The sequence below is a fragment of the Gadus macrocephalus genome, chromosome 8 (genome assembly GCF_031168955.1).
Source record: "Gadus macrocephalus chromosome 8, ASM3116895v1".
NCBI classification, from domain to species: Eukaryota; Metazoa; Chordata; class Actinopteri; order Gadiformes; family Gadidae; genus Gadus; species Gadus macrocephalus.
The window spans coordinates 11,036,860-11,043,474 of record NC_082389.1 but is presented as its reverse complement, the minus strand read 5'-3'; the positions used below and the strand labels follow the sequence as shown (position 1 = coordinate 11,043,474).

Below are 6,615 nucleotides of genomic sequence, written 5' to 3'. Positions count from 1 at the left end.
CTCTGGAGGAGATCCTCTGGAGGAGGTCCTCTGAGGAGTCCCTGGAGGAGGGCCTCTGGAGGAGGTCCTATTGAGAGTCCCTGGAGGAGGTCCTCTGGAGGAGGTCCTCTGGGAGGTTCATGGGGTCCGGTCGAAGCAGGAGATCCGTTGAGCTGTGAGAGGAGCAGTCCGCTGCAGCGAGGGTCTGCCTGGACGAAGGGATGGTGGGTAGACCACGTTCTGGGATAGGCTGAGGACCATGATGGACAGGACCTAGGAGAGGTTCTGAGGTCTACATCGACCAGGACCTAGGAGAGGTTCTGAGGTCTACAGGACCTAGGAGAGGTTCTGAGGTCTGCAGGACCTAGGAGAGGTTCTGAGGTCTACAGGACCTAGGAGAGGTTCTGAGGTCTACAGGACCTAGGAGAGGTTCTGAGGTCTGCAGGACCTAGGAGAGGTTCTGAGGTCTGCAGGACCTAGGAGAGGTTCTGAGGTCTACAGGACCTAGGAGAGGTTCTGAGGTCTGCAGGACCTAGGAGAGGTTCTGAGGTCTACAGGACCTAGGAGAGGTTCTGCGCCAGCACTATTGGGATGGTATTGAAGCAATCTTCACTGCATGACAACACGACAACACATGTATATATATGTATAATATATAATAATGTATATATCTGTATATGTATATATGTATAAATGTATATATGTGTAATGTATATATGTATATATGTATGTTTGATGTATATATGTGTATATGTGTATAGGTCATATACCATTGTTATCAACCCGAATGGAAATATATCACTAAATTTGAATCATACTGCGGCAATGATAAAATGTGGTTATTAGTATCCCAGCTAAACTGAGATAAAACTCCCACTGGATCTGATAATTGTTTTCAATTGGCGGATTCAGTTTCTATTTCACATTGGCTTGTAAGCTAGGAGTGTTCTGGTGGAATCAATGCAGTAATAGTTCATCATCCCTCATGGAGACGGTGAGGAGGCCGTCAGTCGTATCCACTGTACCCATCACGCTGCTCAGGAAGTAGCTTTGGTATAATCAGAGTAATCAGAGTTCAGCTTCTTCCTGAATCAAGTCGGTCTGAGCCAGGCTCTAATACGATGAGTCCGCAGTTATTACAGAATCCCTGAACCATTCAGCCCTTCCTGACCACCACCGATAATATCTTACATGTTTAATATTTACTTCTACAAAACTGATCCTATCCTGCAGTAGGAGGTCATGTGACCGGAGAACACGAAGAGCCAATGAGAACGATCCTGGGGAGAGATGCGGGAGAAGGTAAGTGAAACCCTCCCTGATGTTTGGAGATTAGAGCACTTAGCGGACCTGGTGTCGTCCTCATCTTGGTGAGTTATCGTTTAGATCAGCAGGATAGGGTTAGCTCTATGGTAACTATGGGTTAGGGTTAGCTCTATGGTAACTGGGTTAGAGTTAGCTCTATGGTAACCAAGCTAAGCACTGAGACGTGAGCTCTGATTCTGTAGGATATACTATACTATAACATAGCAGGTTTCTAGATAGAATCAAACAATAACTACCATAGATTAATCTACTTTACTAATGGATGATAGGGTAAGGGTTAGAGGGTTTAGAGGGTTAGATGAACCTCTGTATGTCATCTGCCATGTTTGTTTTCATCCATGGTTAGGGCTAGGGCTGGGGTTAGAGGGTTAGGGTTAGAGGGTTAGAGTTAGGATTAGGGGTAGAGGGTTAGGGTTAGTGCTAGGATTAAGGTTAGAGGGTTAGAGTTAGGATTAGGGTTAGAGGGTTAGGGTTAGTGCTAGGATTAAGGTTAGAGGGTTAGAGTTAGGGGTAGGGTTAGAGGGTTAGAGTTATAGGGTAAGGGTTAGGGCTAGGATTAGGGTTAAAGCTAACCCATACCCCATATTTTGTGTTCTCTTGTTTTACCTTAGTTAGTCCGTTTTGTTTGTTCTGCGATGCCCTGTTTGGTGCTCTGGGGTTCCGTCCTGTTTATGTTGTTTTTTTTAGCATGTTTCATTGTATTTTCATTTAACATCGATGCCAGTGGACCTTTTGGCTAATTCTGGCATTTTTAACCCATGTATGATCATATGTTTTATTAATTTGCACTGTCCCCTTCTTAATTAAACAGAATTGAATTGAAGTGAATTAAAGGGTTAGGGTTAGAGGGTTAGGGTTAGAGGGTAAGGGTTAGGGTGTGCTCTGCCTTCAGGTCCAGAGTGCTGCAAATCATTGCAATCCACAAATTACAGGAACAATATTGTTGTGTAAGATTGATGGAGTTATGTGTAAGGTCTTTCACGATTGTATAATCCCCTAAGATTAATTAAACCTTGTTGAATCTCCCCGACTCTATGGAATAACTTCTCATCAGAATTCTCACCTGATCAGAGTGAATTAGGGCTAAATTCGATTCATATTACTGTTGAATCACGAGTCAAAACACTTCAAATTACCAGGGAGAGAGGGAGAGAGGGAGAGAGAGAGAGAGAGAGAGAGAGAGAGAGAGAGAGAGAGAGAGAGAGAGAGAGAGAGAGAGAGAGAGAGAGAGAGAGACAGAGAGAGAGAGAGAGAGAGAGACAGACAGAGAGAGAGACAGAGGAAAGGGGGTAAAGAGACATCTGCTCTGAGAACAGAAATACTCTGGCTGCCGCTGCCAACACGTTGTTTTCAATCCACGGAGCCGTTTAGTGTTCAGCAAACAGAGTCCATTAGAGATCACAGGTTACAGTAAAATACTGCAGATGTTTCCATCAAATAGAAACAAAGGAGATACACCCTATATCCAATAAAAGAATACAATGAAAGCACATACCCAGAGGATTTCAGCATATGAGGAAAAGGAAAACTCAACACAGAGCTGTGGTTGATATGGAGGGCGAGACGATGATCTGAAGACCGATGAGAACACGTCCTACCATCGTGTACGACGAGCCCATAGAAACACAACACAGACTACATTTCTAGAAGCTTTTTCAAACCAATGACGAAAAGGGCATAGGCAGATATCAAGGACATAGTTACCTACTAAGACTAGGCCGATATCAAGGACATAGTTACCTACTGAGACTAGGCCGATATCAAGGACATAGTTACCTACTGAGACTAGGCCGATATCAAGGACATAGTTACCTACTGAGACTAGGCCGATATCAAGGACATAGTTACCTACTGAGACTAGGCCGATATCAAGGACATAGTTACCTACTGAGACGAGGCCGATATCAAGGACATAGTTACCTACTGAGACTAGGCCGATATCAAGGACATAGTTACCCACTGAGACTAGGCCGATATCAAGGATATAGTTACCTGCTGAGACTAGGCAGATGTGAATATATATATGTTATGAACGTTAAAATGCATTCTAAATGAACACAGCTGCTGAAACAATTACCAAGTGTTTTAGAGTGGGATAGGACAGGTTGCATGGCGCCAGCATTCACCCACTCTATCATTCTAAATAGCATGATATCAATTCTAATCCACGATCTGAGTCCATGTTAAAGATGGTGGGTATTAAAGAATACACACAAAAAAACACAAACACACAAACCCACACACGCACACACACACACACACACACACACACACACAGACCGTTTTAAGTGTCAGCAGGTCGATAGATTAATGTTCAGTTGAAACAATGGACCTTCTCCTCACTTCCTCACCCTCTCCTCACACTCTCCTCAATTCCTCATCCTCTCCTCACCCTCTCCTCACCTTCTCCTCACTTCCTCACCCTCTCCTCACCCTCTCCTCACTTCCTCACCCTCTCCTCACCCTCTCCTCACTTCCTCACCCTCTCCTCACTTCTTCACCCTCTCCTCACCCTCTCCTCTCCTCCTACCTCCTACTCCTCCTCCTCCTTCTTAACTCCTCATATATATATGAATAAAAAACATATATATTTTATATTATTTACAAATACTATATGCATATATTTTATACTATACGTTATATTATAAACCTATACTTTATACTATATACATAAACTTTTTATTATAAACATATACTTTATATATAATTGGTATTGCTTAAATAAACAAAACGTCTTAATGTGCAGGCATGATTCATAATGCCTTAGAATGACTAATTATAGAATATATTGATGTTATGTTTTAGAATGGTAATATTATTGTGACTATGTTTTAGAATATGACTTCTACTAAAACCCATATCATGCCTGATGGCACCAGAAATTATAACTGTTATTCTGAAATGCTAGAATATTAATGTTTAGGCACGGTTTAAGCCTAGATCTAACCCTAACCCTGACCCAGACCCTAACCCTAACCCTAAACCTGAACCTTACCCTAACCATAAACCTAACCCAGACCCTAACCATAAACCTAACCCAGACCCTGACCCTAAACCTAAACCTAACCCTGACCCTAAACCTAAACCTACCACTGACCCTGACCAAGACCCTGACCCCCTATACCTCTGGTCTAGACCCTGAGCCCCGATACCTCAGGTCTAGACCCTGAGCCCCGATACCTCAGGTCTAGACCCTGAGCCCCGATACCTCAGGTCTAGACCCTGAGCCCCTATCCCTCAGGTCTAGACCCCCCAGGGTTCCTCGAGTCTGAAGGTTTAGTTTGTAAATGACCTGAACCTGGATCAACACACACTATGGATGAACTCCCACTAAAGTCTACATTGGATCAACTCCCACTATGGTCTACATTGGATCAACTCCCACTATAGTCTAAATTAGATTAACTCCCACTATAGTCTACCTTGGATCAACTCCCACTATAGTCTACCTTGGATCAATTCCCACTATAGTCTACCTTGGATCAACTCCCACTATAGCCTACCTTGGATCCATGATTTGGTGAAGAAGGTCCATAATTACTCGCTGCGTAAATCTAGAGTATCTATTTTGACTTCTTTTTGGATTTGAACAGCGTTATGTTAACACCAAAATGTCGTCAAATACAATGGTACAATGATACACAATGATACACAATGATACACAATGATACAATGATACACAATGATACAATGATACACAATGATACACAATGATACACAACGATCCATACATCTGAGATGAGGAGGAGTGGTCAGCCTTCAGACCTTTATTCACAAACAGGATCGGCCTTAAGACATACTAACCGTCCCCTCCTAGTTAGTAGCTACAGTACTAACCCTCCACTCCTAGATATTATATAGTACTATTAGGATACATTCCTAGATATTAGATATAGTACTATTAGGATATACTCCTAGTTGTTAGATATATTATATTGGGATTACACTCCTAGATATTAGATATAGTAGCCTACTATTATATTAGGATACACTCGTAGATAGTACTGAATATAGTACTATTAGAATTCACTCCTAGATATTAGATATAGTACTCTTAGGATATACTCCTAGATATTAGATCTAGTATTATTATAATTGGATAAACTCTGAGATATTAGATATAGTACTATTAGGATATACTCCTAGATATTCAATTTGGTAATATTATATTAGGATACACTCCTAATTATTAGATATAGCACTAATATATGAAGATACTCCGAGATATAAGATATAGTACTATTAGGATATACTATAGATATTAGATATAGTATAACTCTGCACTCCTATATATTAGATATAGTACTTTTAGGATACACTAGTAGATAGTTGATATAGATCTAGTACTTTAAAGAATTTGGATTCAGATTGCGGGACTATTCTTTGTTTGTAATATCTCTTTCTATATTGAGCTATTCATCCGACAGGAACTGATGTGTTGATGTGTTGACTACATTGCATACAGAGAGCACATCCACCAGCCCCATCAACTCACACACTCACACACACGCACACACACACGCACACACGCACACACACACACGCACACACACGCACACACACACACACACACACACACACACACACACACACACACACACACACACACACACACACACACACACACACACACACACACACACACACGCAGCTCACCTGGGGTGAGGACCGCCCGCTTTGCGCCTCAGAGCGTCCTGGGATCAGGACGATCCTCTGGTCTCCTCACTCTCCGACTCCTTCTTCAATAATCCACACATCCTCTTCTGAACCACGATGGCGTCTGCGTCGATTCACTGGAAAAGTTCAACTTTAGAATCCATCCCTGTGTGATTCTCTCTGAGCGCCACGTCCTGACCGGTGGATGCTTAGCTCTAAGGTCTCTCGCTCAAAGGCTCCCGAATTAAAACCGCTTCACCTTTCAGGGAAAGCGGAGGATTGTTTTTCATCCGCTGGGTGTCAAATATAGAACATCTCCTCGTATATCAGCCCCGTCCCCCCAGATCAGCCCACATCCATCCACCTCCTCAACCCTCTCTCATCCTAGGAGCACAGATGAGATCTCTGCAGAACCTCTCTCTCCTCTCCTGCCTTCCCTTTCTCTCTGCTTCTCTGCTCGTCCAACGCGTTAAGACACGCCTTCCTTACCCTTATTGGTTGGACAAGCGAAGCGGAGAAGGGAGGGGAGGGGGGAGTAGGGGAGGACGGGGTGTTGGATGAGACTGAAAGTGGAAAGTAATATAAGAACAGGGAAAGAATCGAAAGAGACGAGCGGGAGTGATTGGAACACAGGATGAGACCTCCGTGAGGTGT

The 6,615-nt window shown here is 43.0% G+C and overlaps 1 protein-coding gene across 1 annotated transcript in view; it reads right to left on the bottom strand.

Moving 5' to 3' along the window:
- Positions 1–6,397, bottom strand: part of brinp2 (bone morphogenetic protein/retinoic acid inducible neural-specific 2) — a 46,341-nt gene extending 39,944 nt beyond the window's left edge. Inside the window, exon 1 of the mRNA XM_060058859.1 lies at positions 5,962–6,397. The gene's annotated coding sequence lies outside the window, so the exon portion shown is untranslated. The remainder of the gene's footprint in view (positions 1–5,961) is intronic.
- Between the last annotated feature and the right edge of the window lie 218 nt (positions 6,398–6,615).